At 38.0% G+C, this 22568-nt stretch overlaps 1 long non-coding RNA gene across 1 annotated transcript; it reads left to right on the forward strand.

Annotated features, from left to right (window-relative positions):
• Positions 1-6666: 6666 nt before the first annotated feature.
• Positions 6667-12194, forward strand: LOC148224752 (uncharacterized). The gene is made up of 3 exons (XR_015801947.1): positions 6667-7780; positions 9060-9305; positions 10669-12194. It is a non-coding gene; the product is annotated as an uncharacterized LOC148224752 (long non-coding RNA).
• Positions 12195-22568: the final 10374 nt, after the last annotated feature.

The raw sequence follows: 22568 nt of genomic DNA on the forward strand, positions 1-22568 counted from the left end.
ACAAAGTGCCTGTCTGCCTAAACCTGGATTATGATGCCAATATAGTCTGCTTATCCTCCTAAGGAATGTTTTCTCCTCTTTGGAGTATGTTTGAGGAGCAAAAGCTGGATATCTGAAGGTCTTCCTGGCTAGGTAGGTAAGTGCCTACAGGACTAGGCAATATTTGAAAGCTGCAAGTCTATGTTGCTCTCTAGGTGCAATGCACACAGCTTTGATTTAGCTATGTCTCAAATTGGATGAGATTTTGGCAGCCTGGCTCCTATCCATTGTGAATTAAAAAATATTTTTGCCACCTGTTGATGTAAAAAAATTATGAAAAATGTTATCAATACAAAATTTCAACAGCAGATTAAAACTAATTTTTTTTTATTTATAACTAAGCCTAAGATGATAAACAAGAATACACAGGTAAATTAATAGTAAATAAAATGCAGATTCTTAATAGTCCTTGGTCTCCTGTGCCCAAAGGATTATAATGAGTATGAGTAAATGAGGAGCCAGGAGACTCACAATTGCAGCACAAGACCTGGACTTGTCCCATCCTGCCACATAGGTATAATTAACCTTGTATGTGCTTCTGAGAAATCTGTGTCTGTATGTGCTTACAGAATTATTCTAGATCTCTCTAACCTAAATTACATTTCTAAGACTTCCCAAAGCACCCTACAAATTGTTTCATATTTTAGAATCTAAATTGTACTTCTGGTTAAGTGTAATGTGTTTATCCTTGAATAAAGGTACAGTAGCTCTGAAAACAGCAATTTATAATTAGAGGTAAATACATGGAAATAATGAGCAGGGAAGGAAGAAGTAGCTATTAGAACTAAACCTGTCTTCTCTCCAGACATCTTCACAGGAAATATTAAAGCTATTATTTCCAGTCTTGAAGATTTAGATTCCATCTGACATAAACTTGGAATTTTCATTAATGTTAATGAAACTTATGCAGATGCATCAAGTGAAAAATAGTCAGTGAGCAATGAAAGCTGTAGTATAGCAAAAACAAATGACACCATAGAGAGATGACTCGGCAAAGCTAATATTTAAATATTCCCAAAACTTACAGTAATCTAATCAGTTATAGGAGTTCTAGTAACACTGTTCACCTGTAAAGATGCAACTGGACCCAAATAGTTGGACAAGTGCTTGGTCCTTTAACACCCTCTAACACCCATGTTTCCAGCTGTCCCCCTAAAGAAAAAAATCTCCTTCTCTGAGTGTATACATTGCCCAGATTCCATAACAAGAAAGCATCTATAAGACTATAAGCATCTATTTCTCCTTTTCCCAATAAAAACAATTCATTCCTCTGTCTGAGGATTATTACTTTATAAATATCCATAGATAAATATAAATTTATATATATATATATATATATATATATATATACACAAACATACATAGAGTGGGTTTCTATCTGTTAAAATAAAATTAATATTTTTAGGTATCTGAAAAGCTGGATTGGTGAATGGAAAGCTACAGGGAAGCTTTTTGGAGCTTGGTGTCTTAAGTACTAAATGACCCCAGTTGTTGGGGCTGGATAGATTCTTCCTGAGTTATTAGTAATTCAAAGGCTTCAGCATTCCTCTGCATACTTCACAGAGAAGCCAATGACAAATTATACATAAAAGGAACTATTCTGCATTCTGATTGCTCTTTGTAAAAGCTAAAGTATCTACATCTACCAACACAGTATTTTTATTTCTAAGTTAATTTTGCACATTCCCAAATGGGAAGAATGAAACCAAAACCAATCCTGTTTCTATGAACCAGACATACTTGTTTTCTGTCTTTCTGCTTCTTATTTCAACTTTTCTGAAAAGCTGTGCTGTTCACGAGTGTTTTCTCTTTAGGCTGCAAAGTCACAACACTGAACTGAGTAGCCTGGAAAAAACTGATGTTTTTCAGAGGAAGGTGAATAAGGAACTGTAAAAACTGTGTCTTTGTGCCTGAGCTACATAAGGCTTTAAACTCTAATCCAATTAGCAATTAAACTGGTAGAATCCTAAATCTGTGTCCTGGGTCTCCTAATCTCATGTTTCAAAACGTACTTCTTCCCTAGGGTTGATAACTTATCTGTGTAGTGACACAAGTGTGGGCCAGTTTAATTCAGGTAACTTCATTTTGCCTGATTTCTACATTAATCTTTGCAGGTCTATTCAGTCCATGCTTAGGCTGTGGATTGAACCTACAATATGTTTGATAGAGATGATGATATAAAATAACCCATAGCCCCCTCCCTCCTGTCTGCTGATTCCCACCCTGTGCCTGGGTAGGGCTTTAAGGAAAACCTTGAAAAATATTAAACATACAAACAAATAAACAAACCACTAAAATCAAATAAACACTAGATTTGTTCATGGTCTGACTGGCAAAGCAGGCATAGAAATGCTGGTGTTGACACCCCAGGCAGTGACAGCAAGTAGGGAAGGGCAGCAAGAGAGTCCAGTAAGGCCAGTTGTGATGAACCATTTGTTCTGTAAACAGGGGCATGATTTCCATTTCCCAGGTGCTCATCCAGCCTTTCATAAATTGGCAAACACTAAACACTAAAGAAAAAGTATTTGTAGATGTTTAAATGATCTTTTAGTAGGTAACAGGCAGGTGCACTCTGCCTACCCATGGCAGTGAGTATGCAGGCAATTGCTGAAAACAGCTGGCTGGAAAGACTTGTACTTCACTCCTTTCCTGCTCTACACCATCACAGGCTGCTTGATCACCTCCACATTAACTCTGCAATTTGCAGAGGAACAGCAGCTGGCTACCATCAGGTTTTTTCGGAACACTAATAGTTTCATTGAGTAAATGATTAGTAGCACTCACAACAAACTGGAATTTCTTTTCTTTTTTTTTTCTTTTTCTTTTATGCAAATTCTGTCTTGGGTAATATATGTCTGAATTGCCATATGACATTTATCCAGCCATAACCAAACCAACCAAACCTTTTCTGCATGAGAAAAGAAGGTTGACAAGGTTGACAGAGCAAATGGAGTGTATTTTGAGCTATAGTTAGTTCCTCAACTTTTAGGAAATTTTTGAGACAATTGCTACAATCTGCAGTGCAATAGAGTACAGAGCATAATGTAATCACAGATTATTCTTTAATTTACACAGTTCTCAGTGCATGTGAGGATGAACAAGTTGAACATCTGGTAATAGAGACATCTACCAATGCACTTAGAGCTGTATTTTAACTCGTGCAGCTGTCCTAGCAAGCCAGATTAAACACTTTTGTTACTCTGAATGTCTGCAGCACATGTGTAAGGGTCTGTGGGAAAAAACTAAGTTTCACATCATTTGCAAGCTCTTTTTGTGAAGAAAACTCTTCCTCTCATAAAATATGTATTCATTCAGGCTAAAAATAGAGCTTTGTAAGTCATGTTCACATGACCTATGTACCAAGAATGTGCCTATAACATCAAAATAGTAAATGTACCAGAAGGGCTGACAAAACAGTGATACCTGACTCTGGATTGACAAAAGGTTTTGGTTCCCTTATGAGTTTTTTCAGTATTTTTCCCAAGGAATCAAAACATCAGATACTTCTTTCTATCCCTTGAAAATGTAATGTATTTCCACTTGATCCAGGCCAAGCACTTCCTGCTGCCCCTTTACGAGTTAATGACCTTGCACAGTGTGTATGTCAGCAAATAACTTGGAGGACAAGTACAGTATGATTTATGCACCTTGGACCTTTGCCCTGGTTTTGCACAGAAGGACGAGATGATGGAGTAAGTATGAGAATGTTTCTTCCCCAGGCAGTGGAGGAATGGGTAACACAGTCCTGACTACACTGACCTGAGGAGTCTTGCCTGCCACCATGATCTGGGACCTCTAGGTAGAACCAAATAGTACAGGATGAGTTTTATCCATTGCCTAAGGCAATTATTTTCCAGGGATGTGTGGGTGAACATCTGGGAAAGTATTCCTGAGTTAAAAACTCCTCTAATTTTGTCTCTTTAATTTTGAACAAGAGGCATGAACAAGCCTATATTAGAAGTCTGGCATTCTGAATTTTCTTCACTTTACCAATATGGAATTTCTTTGAACTGCAGGATGTTTACTCAAGCCTGGCTGCAAATGAGACATTTCATTAGGACACAGACATTTGACTAGACTGTCTTTATTACATTATTTTTATTAGTTTTTGAAATTATTTCTGTTTATAAAGTTAGCAGCCTACAAAAATTGTCTGCTGTCCTGAGCTACCGTATTACCAATACATTATTTGTGCTGCAGTATGCATCAGTGGCTCCACATTATTAGTCATAATCCTACAGTTGTAGGATTTATATAGACCCTTAAAGACAAAAATGAGTTCTCAAGGTGGTATTCAAAATCTAGGAACAATATTAGTAACACATATAGTAACAGGGACTGTCAGGCAAAGCATGCATGATTGATAGGCTGTTCAAAAAATCTTAACAAAGAGCCAGCCAGACACCCTGTCAGCATGCAAACACTCTACACTTCTGAGATATTCCTTGAGCTCTTATGCTACTCAGACACTACATTGCTTTGCAGGCAGGATGGGGTCTTCAGTAATCAAAATTTACACCTGAAATTCAAAGAGACTGGAATTTTACTTGGGACTAGGGTGGGACCAGGGTAGTAATTTGTAGGCTTTGTTTAGTAAATGCCTCTTTTGTGTTTATATCAGTGACTTACATATCAAGAAAATGGAAGTTTCCTTTTGTGGGCTACCATTGCTGTGTTAAAGATCCTTCAAAATCATTATGACTTGTGCTCAGTACATGCTGTTCTGGACTGCATGAGACTTGTGCTCCTGGGAAGAGGATTTTAATATCAACAAACAGGGAAGTTGTCACAAAGGCAAGGCTCATGCAGCACGTAGCCTTATTTCAGGAAAATTGGTAACGTCTGAGAGTTTCTGTATGTAACTGCCTTGTTTTTTGGGCACTGAACAGAGGACAGCATGTTTAATTAACAAAGCCAAGAGTAATTTTCTATTTCCTATTTATTAATAGGCAAGCTAAAGCCGAATGCAATTGACAAACACTCATATGATGCTGAAAAAAAACATCTGGAAGTCCACCAGGATCATTGATGCAAACAGTGCTGTACATTTTAGTAGTCCATGGGTGCTCTCCTGGAAAAGTTTGGTAACCTGAATTCTCTGTGGGCACAAGGATGGTCATGCCAATATCCAAGGCTGTACCCAGTGCCAGAACAGAGGGAGTTTTCCTTGCGAGGTTATATCACCTCTTAGAGGCACAGCTAACATTATATTTATAGCACAGCTGAGAGCAGGGTTCTAGGATACCATATTTGAAAACAGGCATTACATGACCTTGCACTGCATTTCCTGCCAGTTTTGCTTCAGGCATGTTAGACACTGCTGTGAAACATGCTCCAAAACAGAAAGTTAAGTCTCTTGAATCAAAGCTATTTATAACTAGTTACTCTGCTTCTCTGCTTTTTAGGCCTTTCTTGGATTTATGTTATTTGTCTGTTTACCCTGTTTACCATGCATAATTTGATTCCTTGTAATGCTGCACTTTTACAAAGTATTATCATAAATATTTTTGGGTCTTGTTTTCTGCCCTCATTGTAATTTAAATCAGAAATACAGAAGTTCACTTTAACCTGAACCACTTATCTGAGACTTTTAATCCTTAACTCTGCTTCTCACTAATAGTGTGTTAATCTTTACAAGGTTCAAAACCATGCATAAATTATTATAGAAAATTACAGAAACATAGAGAAAAGCAGATAATTCTGTGGTAATCCAAATAAATTGCTTTATCAAGTTTCTTTTCAAATTAAAAAAAATAAGAAATAAAGACAAATCTACAGCATATGAAAGGCAGAAAGATATTAAGACACGAAGTCATGGTAACAAGACTAAATTATTTTTAAATAGTAATTCTGTTCAGTCTGATAACGTCAGTTCTATTGTTTTTCTTGTTTGAAAGTCTCTTGTGTAGTAATAGTATCAGGGACATACTGAACAGGTGGGAATGAGGGAGTGAAGATGAAAGGAGAGAGAGACAGGGATATGTGGACAATGTTGGATATTGTAAGGTCCTTCAAGTGAAATCCAAGACAGAAAGTACTACAAATCAAATTACAAACTGTGGACAAAGTGGGACTCATAGATGAAACACCTTAAAATGGATGAGTGGATGAAAAGGAAGTGGTCAGATGGGAATGTGAATGACTCTGCTTTATATATATAAAGATGCACGGAAGACTCTCCATAAAAACAGCCCCAGGCACAGGGGAACAAGAATCTTTTCAGGAGCACGTGCTTCACAATGATAAAAATTGATGTCTTGAATTAGTAAATTTATTAATCTTAATTATGATGCATAATCAAATGTATTGGTGGGAGAGGTGTTCTGGGAGTGTTTTGAAACAGAACATTAACCATTCCTCATGTAGTAAACCAATGGAAACAAACACTGTATAACTGTTCCTCCATAAAATCGTGTGCATGTGTTCATGTATGTTAACGTATATGCTTGTGAGAACAAGCAGGGTTTTAAGCATAAGTTGGTATCATGATGGTACAAAGAAGAAAAATGTTTGAAGTCTACAAAAGCTGCTTGAGAACCTTCACTGTACGCAGTCATACCTCCTTTGGAGTAACATTGTTTTAATTCTCTTCAGTACTTAACATAATGACCATAGTTTTTACGTATGCTGAATCCTTGAAGTAATACCTGTAGTCATAAACAGTGAATCCCTGGTATAAGTCAAACCCCTGATATTTCAGATATTTCTAGCTAGTTATCTCTCACATATTATTTCTGAGTAGAGTATTCACTGGCTCTCAAACAATTAACACATCTCTCCAAATGTATTTTTAGTGTTGCCAGTTAAAATGAGCTATATTTGTTGGATTAATTATTGTGGTTACCAGCCCTAATTGGGAACATGCTTGATCCTTTCTTCTATAAAGCAAAGCTAAGTACTCAGGCAATTTTGGATGACTCTGGCTGTCACTCAGGTCAGGATCACCGTGAGAACAGATCCTCAAATTTCATTTTGACCATTCCCTTTCCTGTTTTCTTCTAATAAAGAAGAGCAGAGGTAAGCAGAGCAAGTCACAGAAAAGTACACAAGAGTTTCTTCAAGACTTAAAAAAGTTTCTGTCTCAGTTTGATGTGAAAGTTCATGAGACTTACCAAAACATTTCTACCCTATTAATAGCCTTGGATTAATATAGGCACAGAGCAAAACCACTCTGAAAACTTCCTCATATAAATCTATTAATGTACTTCAGGTTTAAGCTGCATAATTGCTTTCCCACTTCTAGAACCTCTTCAGAAGCCAAACCATATTAAGCAAAATTTTAATTTTTCTATGTATGGTTCAGGGCAGTGCTGGATAAGAGATTTACAGGCAAGCAACGAGAAGGTCAAAGATATCAGCTAGTTCTCCACCAGGTTAGTGCTGTGGTGTTCACCAATTCACATGGGTGCAGTACTGGGGAGTTTTTCCACAACTTTGGGGGAAATTGTCCATAGGGAGGTGTTTTCTCAAGCGTAGCCTTAGCCTTGGGAGCTGCAGATGGTGCTACTGAGCTATGAACTCTTTTGAAAGTCAGGTTCTTAATGGAAGAATCAAATTACTTGAAAAAAAAATCAGCCATCACCCATCGTGCAGCTGTTTCAGGACTGATGTCACTCTTGATCTCAGTTCACCAGACACAGCCTCTTAAAGGTCATTTCACTGTCATACTTTATAGTGAAAGATGCTCGGCTTGGCAGCAGCAAAGAAGATGCTCGGTGTCTTTCAGCACTGGAGTATTCCTGTGAGTTATCTTGAGGTTTTGGCATCTTCTTCTGAATGGTGATGAAATGTTTTAAAGTCTGCCAGAGGTTTTAACTCCTGTATTTCCGAATTAGTAAGGCTTTGCTCTGAAATTTTGTGTATTTTAAGTGCTTAATTTTGTAAAAGGACAAATATGTGCACTAGTTTTCAGATTCTATTAAAATACAGTAAGATTCTCATTTATTTCAACTTTTTTTCAAAGCTAAGAGCAAATTTAGCTCCCCTGGCTTTTGTTTCAGCCCTCCTACCAACTAAGATAGGATTTAAATTTGCATTCACAAACTTAGACAGGTGATATTCCTGGGTGGGGACTGCGGTATCCATGGGACAGAGAGGGCAACCATTGCAAAAAGAGTTTTCAGATACCCCCCAAGGCAGTGGCTGAGGAGAAGGGAGACCTGAAAAGCAAAATTCAGGGCTCAGCCACAAAATAGAAACGGTATAGGGGGAAACAATGTAGTGATAATTTTGCTTTGGGCATGAACTGAATCATAGGATGACCTGGTGATGACTTTTCCACTGATTAACTATCTGGCTTAACTTTCTGACTACTGTTGGAAATGGTAATGGAATTCTTTATTGCAGTGGTTGTAGAGAAACAAATGATAGTGCCAGAAATGAGGGATGCATAATAAACTTAACATCTGTGAGACTCTCAGTGACAGATGCTCAAAATGTGTCTCCTGGGGAGATATGATTCCAGTGACCTTGACCCACAGTAGTTGTCTCTTAGAGATGTCCCTTAAAAAGTTGTTGTTATTCACAGAGAAAAGGCATGTCTGAAACAGAATGTCATGACATGCAAATAAAACTGTGTTACAAAGAGTCTCATACTAGGGGGAGGAACCCAGAGTTTGTTTTTATTCAAGGTAAGATCACATTTCAATGATCTCAATTGGAAAATAACTGAGCATGCTGCTAAAAAGATGAAACAAGGCCCTCATTCCAGCATATGATGGATTTATTAATCCCGAGCTCAATCCTATGGCATAAATAATTCTCAGTTAATATCAAATCTTACTGTATTTGAATTTTATGAGAAAGGCTCAGGTATGATTTATTTTTTTTATTGCTTTAAGTAATTTTTTTCTACAAACAAAAAGATATTGTTTTCATTTCATTTTTCATAATAACAGTATTAGTTTTCTATAATAACTTATTTATTCCCATAGAGAACCTCTTCAGGGAAAACACAGAAAGAAAATTCCTAGTACTAAAAATTAGTTCCTTCCTACCTTCACACCAACTTTTTCTTGCAGGGTAGGAGGATGCATTTGAAATTACAGCTTTTGAGGATGGGGCTGTTTATTTGAAGGCTGCACTTAAAAGCAGTCGTATGAGATGCTTGATAGAGGAAGAACCAAGGAGATGGAACAACCTTCATGCCCACACCTATCTATTGGAATGAGACTTCCAAGGTGCAATAATTAGGAAGAGATGAACACATTGCTGAGAAAGTCTTCCTCTTTATTTGTCTAGTCCTTCACCTCAGGATTTAGATCCAGGTAATTATTGTTATATTCCTCAAAACTAATTTTACTTTCATGGGCCTGTCACACTAAAGCAGGAATAAATGCTACTGACAGTATGTTCTTGGGGTTTTTAATCCTAAAATCTTCAAATAGGAATATATTTTCAAATGAAAATTTTATACTTTCCAAGATAGAATCTTTTAAAGATAGCTACTGAAAAAAAAAAAAAAAAAGATCAAAAATTATTTTATGAGAAGCAGAAAACCAAACTGAGCCCTCTGCCTGACCAATCAGTTCTGTCCATATTCTCTAGCTACCATCAATTTGTAGAATGTAATACCACATGTCTTTGGACCATAGTTCTGTTTGCTCCAAGTTTTTGATTGTTTCCTTGTCAAGACCAACAGAAAACAGGTTCACTATGATTAACTATTCTCCAGTAAGGAGAAGACACTAAGTATGTTAAACATAAAAGCATTTAAACTGCTAATTTCTCAATTACAGCACTCCTCCTGTTTCCCAAAGCAATTCAGTCTTTGTAAGAGACTGCAGGGAAAATCTGGACCTTTATAAAATGGTGCTGCTCAAACTCAGCAAGCATGAAAGATGCAACCAGAAATGTTAGATCCATGCAAGCAGCTCTGCAAACACAGAGGTTTTATTCCCACGTGAAGCTCTTTAGAGCACACGCTGAAATCTACTTGCCCAGCACGGATTTCACAGCTAAAATGTCACTTGGTAAGAGATATGAAATTAATAGGATAGGCAGAAGAGAAACAAAACAACACAGCCTTTATCTCAAAGAATGTTCCAGTGCCCAAATTCTGGAATTTCTGTTCTGCATGACTGTTTAGTTCTTCAACATTTCCTTTTGATGGAAATTGAACAAAAATGTCAAAACTTCCCATGAGGTGAAACTTCTAGAAAAATTCACTTCAGAATTATTGGGTGTTATCTGTATTTTCATTTCAATAAATCAAAAATACTCTTCTCACTAAAGCTTTCCATGATAAATTTTACTATAAAAATCAACATGATAAAGGAAGAATAAAGCATTTCAGCTTTACCACAACACTCCATTAAGAATTTACTTGCAGCAACTATGAGAACTGACAGTTCCTGGAACCACGGGACTTAATCTGATCTCTCCTTTCCAAAGAGAAGTGTTCAGAGGCCCTTAACACAATAATCACTCATATATCAATATTCCCAAACATTCTCAGAAATTTCAAGGACTGATAAGACCTCTAGAAGTATTTTTAGAAGTGTATATTATTATCCACAGAAGAATAATTTGTCTTCCTCTGTTTGTGTTTTTGTGTTTAGCTTTCCTTGATGCACGTATTTTTTTTTCTTTTTTTCTTTTTTTTTCCTAAAAAACATTGCACAAGAGCAGCTGCTTCTCTCCAGTCCCACAGAGCCCCACAGCACAGCACAGCTGGAAGACACCACAGTCCAGGCAGCAGTTTCTGGCCATGCTTTGTGATCCTGTCTTCTTCTGGGAACTTCTCCTGCGCCTGTCAGGGCTCTCCTGGGAACCCTTTGAGGAACACCAGGGTGCCTGATGCTGCTGCTGCTGGGAAAGAGGATGTGACCACCCCAAAACTCTCCCAGCAGGAGGAGGCCAGAAGCCTGCACAGCCTCAGGGTGAAGAGGGACAGGGTGGCTGGGTCCCCTCTGAGACCTGCAGCCTCATGACCTTCAGCCTCAGCTGCACCGAGGAGGGATCAGCAGCATCCCTGCTTATCACATCCAGAAAGGGAGACTCGCACAGGGGGAGCCTCCAGCCGGGGCCAGCTGGCTGGAAAGCAGCTTTGCATTGCAGGCTTTGAGGGTCCAGGCAGGGAACAAGTCGCCCATGAGCCAGAGAAAAGTCCTTAAGGCAAAGAAGGGCACCAGCCTCCTGGGCTGCACCAGGCAGAGCGTGGCCAGCAGCTCAAGGGAGGGAATCCTTCCCATCCATTCAGGTGAGACACACCTGGAGCACTGTGCCAGAGCTGGAAGAAGAGATGTGAACATACTGGAGTGAGTGTAGTGAAGGGCCATGAAGGTCGTTAAGGGCTTGAAGCATCTGTCATACAAGGAGAGACAGGGATGGGTCTGTTCAGCCTGGGCAGGCAGTGACTCCGGGGGATCTTAGCAAAGGATACAAATACCTAATGCCAGGAGTAGGGAAAGCAGAGCCAGACTCTTCCCCGTGGTGATCAGTGCAAGAGGTAATGGACACAAATTGAAATACATGAAATACCATTAAAGATAAGAAAAGAGAAATTCACTGTGAGGGTGGTCAGATACTGAAATGGATTGCCTAGAGAGTCTCTAAAGACTCTGCTTGGAGCTATTCAAAACCCAGCTGCTCATGGCCCTGAGCAACCTTCTCTAGCAGAGCCTGTTCTGAGAGAGGTGATTGAACTAGGCAATCTCCTGAGGTGCCTCCCAGCTTCAGCCATTCTATTTGACTGAAAAACTACTTTTGGGTTATAATAATGGCTTTGTCACAGCGATGTTACTGCTTTTTAAGCAAGAAACCACATATATAGTGTCAAATCCTTTCTCAGCAAACTTGGTTTACTTAGTTTTCTATCCCTCATCTCCATATGAGTGCTGTCTCATTCTCTTTGTTATCTCCACCCTATTCACTGACAGACAAAATATGTTTGATTTTTCTGAATTGTTGAATTTTAAATGAGATGAAAATAGGATCCAATTTGAATAAAATAGATCATGGCTTCATAAGACGATTTAAAGTGGTTTTGTAAATTTAGGATAACTACATATTTCCTTCCTTTCATGAAACTCATCTGATATCAACCTCTCTGCTTGGTCTGATTTTTATTCAGTTGGTATGTTCATGATTTTAAGAGAAGAAGAAATTACTGATATTTGCTTAATTCTGTAGGCTTTTTCCTCCTTCTTTTTTCTTTCCTTGTACATTATATACATTATGGCTAATTTATGTAAAAAAATTCTATATTTTAAGTATGGTATTAACATTTGTATTTTTATTCAAGAGACTATTGGATGCTCTGCTCTATGCTGGAGGTGAGGAAGTAAAAACAAGCAGCAACACAACAACCACAGCAGAAAGAAAATCTTTAAAACAAGATAGGAAATGACAGAAGAGAAAAAGAATCTTCACTGTCAAGGAAGAGAGATGAAGTAGAGGTCTTGTGTGACTTCATTCTTCTGCAGCAGTGTACTCTGACTGCAAAGTGCAGCTCATACTTTGATTTTTCAGATTAGACCTCTGCTGCAACTTTGGCAAATATATACCATAAAAGTCATTTTAGGCATAAAGATGGGCTTACTCCAGAACGTGGGAATGGCTGCACCGAGTCAACAAAATGCCCTTCTAGGCAGGGGTCCTCATTCTGTTTCCTATTAATCTTCCACTGGGAGAAAAAAACAGGATGCTTCACTCTATTACCCTCCTGACTCAGTCCTTATCTAAATTTAGAGATATACAGCAAAGATGTCAACATTGGAGAAAATCACTTTGGGAACCCCTTCATATGTAACATGCATTTGGTGAAATTTGCCTGACCTACTTTAAGCATCATTATTGGAACGAGATGAATCTTGCTCTTGCAGTAGTTACTCCTGCTTTAACTGGTGAGGGAATCAAGCAAGTTTAGTTCAGACATAAGTGGCTTTGTAAACAGAGACAGGGATTAGTTTCATACAAAATACCTTTAGTCAAACTTGGATTTGTAGTTTTAAAATCACGAGTTTTGGGGTAGGGCTCAGACCTGTGCTGATGCAGCTGGACCTCAAGGGAGAAGAAATCTTGCAGTGCTGAGATGTGCTTGGATAACTGGGAATAGCAACAGCAAAACAGTGACAAGAAAGACAAACTGAAACAGCGTTCAGAAGCAGTAAAAGGAGCAGCAATGGGATAGCAGGCAAAACAAGGTGTTTTTAGGACCAGATAGTGAGCTGAGCAGGAGCCAGGAGCACCAAGTGCAACATCAGCAGGAAAGAAGGGTTGTGGCTTCAGTCACATCAGTACATCTCACCTGGAGGACTACCCGTGTGAGGACTATTGCCACCATTTCTTCCAGAATGCCAGTCTGTCCCACTTTTGTCTATCAGCTCTATTCCAAGAGGATATCATAACTCTGCTTTCCTTCCCTCAGATAAAGGAGGACCTTTATCCTCCTCAAGGGAAGATGCAAATATTATCTGTTTTTCCTGAAGCATCCAGAAAGGCAGTTTAGTGTCTAGAATGGAGCACGAGCTGCAGTTGTTTAACTATTTAAAGTAAAAATCCTTATAAATTGAACTTAGACCTTTTTTTACTATTTAAACACATGGAGGGAAGAGTTGAGTCAGAGTGAGACAGACTGGTTCTTCCAGCAAGGAAATCATACAAAAGAGCAGATTCATTCTGTATCTTTCACACAAAACAAGGCAGTAATACCTTCAAAAGCAAGATAAAAGGAGAGAATTATTTCTCTTAGGGAATCTCAACCAAAAAAAAGAAAAAAATCCAAATTAAACAAGCACAAAAAGCTAAGAAAATAATTCTAATACTCTAATTACAAGAAGAAACAAGACAACTTTGATTAGTTTGCAAAAGGCAAAAGATTCATCCAAACACTCAGAGCACCAATATTTCATTTGAATTTACTTAGGAAAATAGAACCATAGCCTCCAGAGTTTTTTCTCAGTTAATATTTGAAATTTGAGTGGCTTTATGGCAAAATAGATTGGATAAGAGCAAACTGCTAAGGATAAAACATTACTAGGTTATCTCAAGAAAATGCAGTGTTGTCAGCCTCCTGTGATACATAAAGCCTGTTCCTATTTAAGCATGTTGAGCATAAACTTATGAATGAGAACATGTAGGAAAATATGTAACTTTAAAGTCTTTCTCACAAGTAAGGTCCTGTCTTTGCATTGTTCAGTATCTGAGACTGGAAATATTGGTAGTCACAAGTCATGAAGAGGCTGTAGATTAAATTTTAATCTGTTTTCTGGGGCTTTTCCAGTCACCCTTCCTACTGTTCAACTTTCCAGTCCTAGACCTTTCTTCCTGCTGGGCTTAGGGGAAAAAACACTTCTACATGTTAAATGCTTTGCTATTTGCCAAAACAATAACTTCATTTTTCCTTCCAGCAGTTCTCATCCCACAATCATCTCTTCTGCTGTCAAACTACTTTGCTCTTCAATGACTCTTGAGGTTACTTTTCACTCAAAAAGGAAGAAAATTCAAGAGATTTGTTTCCCAAATTTCATCTTTCTGCAACCCATTACTATCTTGTCTCTACTGATTCTCTGGGCAGTGGTCCATCACTGGTCCTGCCACTAAAGGACCACCTGGTCTTTAGCTATGATATTGCTTCTACTAAGCCTGGCTGTAATGTTTTTGGGGTTTCATGATGCAGAATCAAACTCCTGATCTTGTTTGCCTTTCAGAGTTATTTTCCTGTGCAAAGTCACACTGAAAGCAATAGTAAAGTGCAGCCTACTGCAGTACTGGAGCAAAGAATCTCAGGTGGGAAAAAAAAATAAGGATTTGTACACGTCTTTTGTTCCATAAGTGTAAAAGAGTCTTAATTTTGGAAAATAAAATATTGCACATAGGTTCTATTACCATTTTTAGAATCAAAACAACTTCAAAGACCGTCAAGTTCATCTGCAATGATAATATTTATTAGGGGTTTTCGAGAGAGGCCATGAACAAGTGCTCTGAACTTTAAAAGCAGCCATGATAAATTATTTAAAGCAGAGATGTCAAGTGCTTTGACATCCAGGCCACATGGTGTTTACAAATAAATACTGTGAGCCAGAGTGGAATTGCTCCCTTGGGTTGTGTGGTCTTTGTTTCCACGACCTCCTGTGATCTGCTTGTTCAAGTGCACTGTACATTTCCTTTCTGTGTGAAACACTACTATTTCCAGTTCATAGAATGATTTAAAAGGTCACTATCAAAGCACGATCTAAAATTCACAGGCTTAGTCAGCTTCTCTTGGAATTTTCTGTGCCCTATGGCATAAGGTTAATGATCCTGATTTGGAGGCATTTGAACAAATATCTTCCAAAGAACATACTCTCCACCTGCTCCTAAAGAAGGCCAGTTTAAGCTGAACAAGTCCTCCTGACTTTCTTGCCTCTACATGGAGCTTGAAAAATGGCTCCTGTCAACATTACTTTGTATTTTTCAGGGAACAAAATGTAGGAAAACTGTTAACCAGAATCCAACATTTTCTTAACAGAGGCCACACTTTTATTTGGAAACATGAAACAGCACCAAACAGGCCTGATAGTTGTCAAGTTTCAAACCCAGAATTCCCTCCAGGGGAATACTTGTAGATTTTGCAGTCTCTTCACCTCCCCTGGATATTTTAACTCATGCACTTAAGAGGCCACTTCACTAAAGAGCACTCTGCTCTAAAACCATCTACATATCATTTTAGCACGTTAAATAAAAGTCAGTACTCAAATGAAGCAAACCCCATGCTGCACACAGATTTCTACCCTTTTACCCTAAAAATGTGAGAAAGGGCAAGGAGCACTGCCAAAATGCCTCATCTTGAAGGAATCTCATCACCAGCCACCTCTTATCTAAAACCTGGGGCACAGGCAAGATTTCACCAGTTTCATAAACTGCTGTTCATCCGTTGAGCCACAGTCATGAATCATGTTTGTATTCTCAGGTTCAGGAAAACAAAATGGTACGTACTGATGGAGGAGGTTGTAGCTATTCCACCTCATCTCACATTTGCAGGGAGGTGAAGAGCACAAATGCAGTCAGACATTGCTACTGCATGATGAACAGTGACATGTTTTAAATCACAAAACTCATGCAGCACAGCTAAGGCAAACTTCTCTCCCTATTTCCTACAGTCACCTGGGAAATTTCAATGCAGCCATACTACCTACAGATTATTCCCAATGACTCCAGTGACTCCACAACTCAAGTGTTCACTATTAAAACCACAAAGCTGATTAATTAAAGTTTCTGGTTTGCCTTTTGTCTACTTTCAGATAACTTATTAATATTTAACTCTCAAAAAATTACCAAAGAGGTTTCTGAAAGGGGAAATCTCTAATTATTCACATTAAAAGAATCAGAGGACCAATTTCCTGCCAAAATTTAGTTTTTTCCATGTGACTTTTCATTTCTGTTTTTACTCCAGTTATTTTATGTAGGAAAAATTAAATGGTCATTCTGTGATCAAATGAGAGGTAGGTCTTCAGCTAAAATGTTACAAAGCTGCAGAACTGAGTTTAATTACAGGGATGTGATAAGGCCTCTCAATAGTGCCTAAATATCAAAGCCTAAATCCCAGTCACACTGAAATACCTCCCAAAAACTTTTAGGAATTCTATGAGGCCAAGATTTTACCTTTTGAGTTGTTCTCTCTCTGTTTTTTATTTATGGAGCATCCAAGATGAATAGCCAAGAGTGTACACCGCCTGATTGGAAACGACCACTTAACAAATTAAATAAAAATCATTAAAACAGAAGAGGTGACACTGAAGAGTCTTCAGAAAAATATTTGGTCTATACTTCACTGGCTCTTGCTAGAGTTTGTAAAGACAAGACTTGCACTGAACAGAAGCCCTTCTCTGGCCTTTTTCCAAAGCAGTGATGTTTTCACAAAGAGGCACTAGCAGTTATTTTCTGTTCCATGGGAATCCAGGGTATCACACCATAGACTGTTATCCTTCCTAATTGAATCTGGAATGAAATCAGAGGACCAGAAACATCATCCACTTAAAGGGGAAATAACAGAGTAAAATCCTGAGTTTGATAAAAATAAACATATATGGAGTGGTAGGAATACCACATCTCTTCAGCTTCACATTTAGCTGCAGACTGTGAGCAGTGAGATTCAGCCAGAACTGACACGATGAAAACATGTTGAAAACACTACAGTGTCTATATAACACACAGATTCTACGAATCACAAGGCTCCTGTAGGCTTTTATTCCCTGAGCAACAGTTAAATGTTTCCACATGCACAAGGAGTGTTTTTAATACTCTTTAATAGTGCACAAGTTTTACTCAACAGCTAAGTTGAGTGATTGCTCCACAGCTTATGCTGGGTGATTCTGAAGTGACACCTGGACTCGAGGTGGGTAAAATTGTACTACATGAAAGAGGCAAAAACTGACTGGAAAACTATCCCAAAATATCAAAAATTAGAACTTGTACCAAGCCTGTGTGAGTTCAAGAAGCGTTTGGATGATGCTCTCTGGTACATGGTGTGATTCTTGTCCTGTGAAGGGGCAGGAGTTGGACTTTCATGATTTTTGTGGGTACTTTTCAATTCAGGATATTCTAGGATTCCATGACTTTTCTAAAAAACATGTTTAGCATCCTTGTCCATTGCTCCTGATCTCCTTTAATAGAAAACAAAATGATTCCAACAATTTATCTCTCCTTTTTCTCCCCCAACAGCATTGCCTCTGTATGAAGAAGATGGGGTCAAAGAAGTCTTCAAAACATGTTCATATTTCAGAAGGGTAGAAACAACAAAATAAAACCACAGAATGTGAAACTAGATTCTGGACAAAAAATGCTACTTCATTTTAGCCATGAATTAAAAAAAAAATAGAATTATGTTTTGCTTTTGTCACCTAGTAATTTAATAATTTTTACAGTGAGGTGTTTTCCATATCATGAATTCTGCTTTTAAGTCACATAACATTCATTACAAAATCTAATATATTCTAAGCAAAAAATGTTAATGTTTCAGAAGTGCTATATTCAAAGCAAAAGTTTTACTGTTCAAAACACACTACATTTTTAAACATCAGTAATGAAAACATTGAGAATTTTAAGAATTATTTCAGACAGATTACAATTTTTTTCAAAATTTGCTGCAAGGGAGAAAAGTGATTTCTGTCCCATTTTTAGTATGTAATCTGAATTACATTATTCATGCTGCATTTCTGCAATTACTCTACTAACAGCAAGACCCTGATTTTCTTTTCATACTATTTTGCATAACAGATAATTTGTAAGTGTGCACTTAATGGATCTGATTTGTTTTCATTTCCATTTCTGTAAACGTGACCATCAGTTTCTGAGGAGATATTTAATTCACTACTACAAGCAAGGTCAAACTCTGACCTTCTTCCAAATCATGTTGTAACAAGTTACATCAAATGGTTTTATCAAACATTTTCTAAATCACAGTAAATAGTTTAAAGGTGCTCTAACAATATTATGGCATTTAAAATTAGAGCAAATGGCCATAGTCAACATCAGCTTAGAGAAAAACTCAGTATTTTAGGTCTGTTAAAGCTCTTATTAACAAACATCTTGTTTTATTTTACATTATCTGAAATTTCACATTTGAATTTAATTTCAAGCTAACTTAAGGCTTTTCCAGTGTTAGACTGACCAGGAGCGAATGAGTTGAAACTAGTTTAAAACAAATTTGGTCCAAAACTTTAAAGTGAGTATATTTAAACTTTGTATAAATCACACTGGAATATATCACATTTTTTGGTTTGGACATTCTTTACTTCTGCTTCTACACATGAACTGTAAGAGGCATTGGATTCAGTTGTCATGTCACTATTTTGGGGTTTTTTTCCATATAATGAAGTTACTGGTTAAATTTATATAAGAAACTCAGCTCTGGCTTTTTAATTCTGTTACAAAACCTATTGGGGGGGATTTTTGCTATTTTTCAGACAAAAAGAGGATTGAATTATGTTCTACTCACTTTCCAGCTAGAGAAATATAAGATATTTATAAATCTGTTGCCTTTAATTATCTGATTGACAAGTTCAGTGTCTGAGAAGAAAACTGGACCAGATATTGAGGAGGTTGTAGCACACAGGCTTGTTGTTGTTTTAAGATTTTACAACTTGCACAATGGTTTCTTCTTGCCTTGAAACTGTAAACAGCCCATCCAGTCCTTCAGAAATTTCAAAAATCCTTGTGAATTGGTTACTGCAGAATAACTAGCTCTCAAAAACAATTTATATTGTTCTAATGATCATACTTCTATTCAAACTACATTTTTAGATTTTTACCAAAACAAATGTGTCCCTAAGTACATATTCAAGCAAGGACATTGCAATGTGAAAGTCCTAAGTTGGTAGTAAGTGTATGGAATGATTTTGTGTAATAATTTAATGTGTGGCATTATTAATTTGAATATGTTTAATATTGTCTGATATTTCTACTGCATGATTCAGTGGAGACAAAAAAAAATGTGATGCAGGCACACCGGAAAGTGAGTGGTCTGTCCATGGAGTTTGAACAGAAGTACACACAAGACACCTGACTTTAAAATACAAAACAGAAAACTTCCAATTCCCACCTTAAAAACCTTCTGAAAGGCATGCATATTTTCTAACCTTCTAGTGGCTGAAGAAAAAGAGCATCAGCAAAGTTCTATCACCCAGTTTTTGTTCTGCTTTCTTTTAAGAAGACTGACCCCTTCTCTAGTTTTTAAAGACAAATATGTGGGCACTTATTTCCAGAGGAGATCTTGTCCTGCTGTTCTCAAGCAGTCAGAGGCTCTGGGGCTGAGCACAGAATCCTGCTCTCCCTGGAGGGCACGGGGACTGGGGCTGCAGGCACTGGATCCTGAGAAGCAGGGCACTGGAAGTGGGCTGGATCCAAGGACTTTATGTGCACAGTAGATGCACAGTGGGAGGTTTAACTTTAGACTAGAGCTAGCCTGTCCCTGGGAATTTAACACCCCTTGGAAGGCAGAGGGCACTGGAGGGGATTTTGAGGCATATCTACTAGGTTAAGTTTCTTCAGAAAGTCCTGAGTGTGTGTGCTGTGAGACAGTATGACCCAACACACAGTCAAGTGTGCTAAGACTGGGATTCACTTCAGAAGTGTACTCCTAACCTAAATTAAGGTGCTAGCATGGGTGCAGTCAGAGGTCTCTCACTCCTGCACTGGAGAGAGGTTTGGTACTGAGTGTAAAATTAATTCAAAGACAGAGTCCAGCAGTACAGAATTAGCTGTATATGGGGATCAGAAGTCAGGTAACAATCAGCTCACAGAAGTTTACAAATACCAATTTGCTTTTGCCTTTTTGTCAAAGTCACAGTGTATTTTCTCAGTTTGCCACACCAATGAGCCACAGCAATTCCTTGACCTCATATGCTAAGAAAAAGGGATGAAGTCTTTATAGACCAGGCACAGTCCATTTGGCAGAAGCATGATATCAACAACAAAAAAAATCAGCTCAATGGTGCTCAAAATCTTTTAGTGTTCAACATCACCATGCAGTTAATGAGCACTTGATACTATATCCTGACTGTGTCCTATTTTTTATCTTTCCTGTGTCCCCTTTAATTTGAAAGCCAGTTTCCAAGCAGTGATCACCAGTAAAGTACATCACATGTTATTGGCATTTAGAAATTAAATCCTTCTCTGATGATTCAGTTTGCTGGAAAAGCAGCTTTTACTTTCCTACTGCACTATCAAATGAACTAAACTTCCAGAAAGGATACAGGACTCACTCTTCTGCATTTTTCAGCTGTTGGCTGTCAACTGGGACTTGCAAGTACTCAGTTCATCAGATATTTTGGCTTCTTAGGAACCTTAAAATAAGATTATTTTTAAAAATTATACAGTGCCTCCTCTCTAAAAAGAAACACAGAGAGCAGAACACCCCAGCTACAAAGTCAAAACATAGAGTGTGAAGAAGAAGGACAGAAGGACTTTTCAGTCAAGATCCAGATATAGCTTTGCTTTTCTCAGGGAGCATTTACCATAGTAGCAAAGATAAGGTGAAGTTCACTTTTGCAACAGATCCTTTTCAATGAACACATGACACTGAGCAATGATGGCAGAAGTAGCTTGCTTGATGTTTTCAAAAGACATGACAGCTCATCAGACTTGTCTAACTTTGAATGGTTTAAGATTATCATAAGGAATTCCTTATGATAATTTTCATAAGGAATTCCTTATGATTTTTAGCACTTCCAACAAAAAGTACAGAGACAACAATTTTTGCCAAAATGCATCTTCATTATTTGCCTACTGTTTATACTGAATAAATGTATATACCTACAAATTAGAGAGATGGAGAGATGCTGAGATGGGAGACTGATAAATCAAACTTCCAAACAAAATACACATTGAAACTCGAGCCACAGTGGCCCGTGATGGTGGCTATGGCCCCAAATGGTCTATTTTTTACCCAGTGTGGGCAATCAATGGGGAGTTCTTTGACAGGGGAAGCTGGACCTGACACAGGCCTTTTTTTTCTCCCTTGCCATCACCTGCAAATCTGAGATCTCCTTTCATATGTGTTTTTAGTCTCTGCATGGTTCTGAACTCTTTACCTGGGTTCCTGAATTACAGTGGGGTGATGCTTAGGTGGGGCTATTTTCCAGGCTGTAGCAGGTATCTTACTACATCACATGGCTGTTTTCCTTTCTTGCCTGGCTGCATCTTCTTGTTTCAGAGCAACACCAGCTCCCAGCGAATAGGTGACCATCAGCAAGTTGGTCATAGCTCTTGGATCTCAATTTTCAACCTGCAGCCATATATTCAAAGGTTTCACTGCTATATCATACTTCAACTTTGCATCCTAACAGGGTAACTGGTACCAAGCTGCAGTTCACACAGAAAGCTCATACAGTACAAGCCCTGACTGGAGTCTGTGTTGTTTGCATAAGGCACTTTTAGCATAAGGTACATCATGAGGCACATGTCCTGCTACTGGCAACAACAATATTATTTGTACTGGAACACTGTGTACAAAAATGCTTATAGACTTGTTCCAGTTTTGCTAGTGTGTTTACTTCTGAGTTCAAAATAAGCTAATATTAATTAAATCCTTCTCAGCCTGTTGCTATCTTACCTGTACCAAAGGTCTGTGCTTGGGTTTCTTCACTGTCAAAGTTGAAACATGGATAACCAGCAGGTCCTATCCTGCAGCTTTCTGTGGTCTCAGTGGGTCTTTCTGCAGAGAAACACCTTCTAATAAGGTCAAAATTAAACGTTTATGCCCATTATCTGGAGAAGAAAGAGAGATATTTGTGAAGTACAGTATCCAAAGTAATAAGAAAATGGGCTTCAGGTAGCAGATGAATCCAGCAGCCCCATGGTTCAGGGAGAGGGGGGTCATGTTAGATACAGTGTGAAACAGTCACTGTTTGTGCTGATGCAATTTTCTGTTTTGCACAAATCCAAATTGTTTTAAAACATACTTACCTCCTGTTATTATCAAATAACAACAATTTGCTTGAAGCACTAGGATTTCCTTGAGAAGAAACAATTAAAGCAATTTTATAGTTTTCCCAGGTCTTTAAATCCCTGATTAATGATGACAGTGAATGCTACTGTGCTTGCTCATT

Source organism: Sturnus vulgaris, chromosome 2, assembly GCF_052056855.1.
Source record: "Sturnus vulgaris isolate bStuVul1 chromosome 2, bStuVul1.hap1, whole genome shotgun sequence".
Lineage (NCBI taxonomy): Eukaryota > Metazoa > Chordata > Aves > Passeriformes > Sturnidae > Sturnus > Sturnus vulgaris.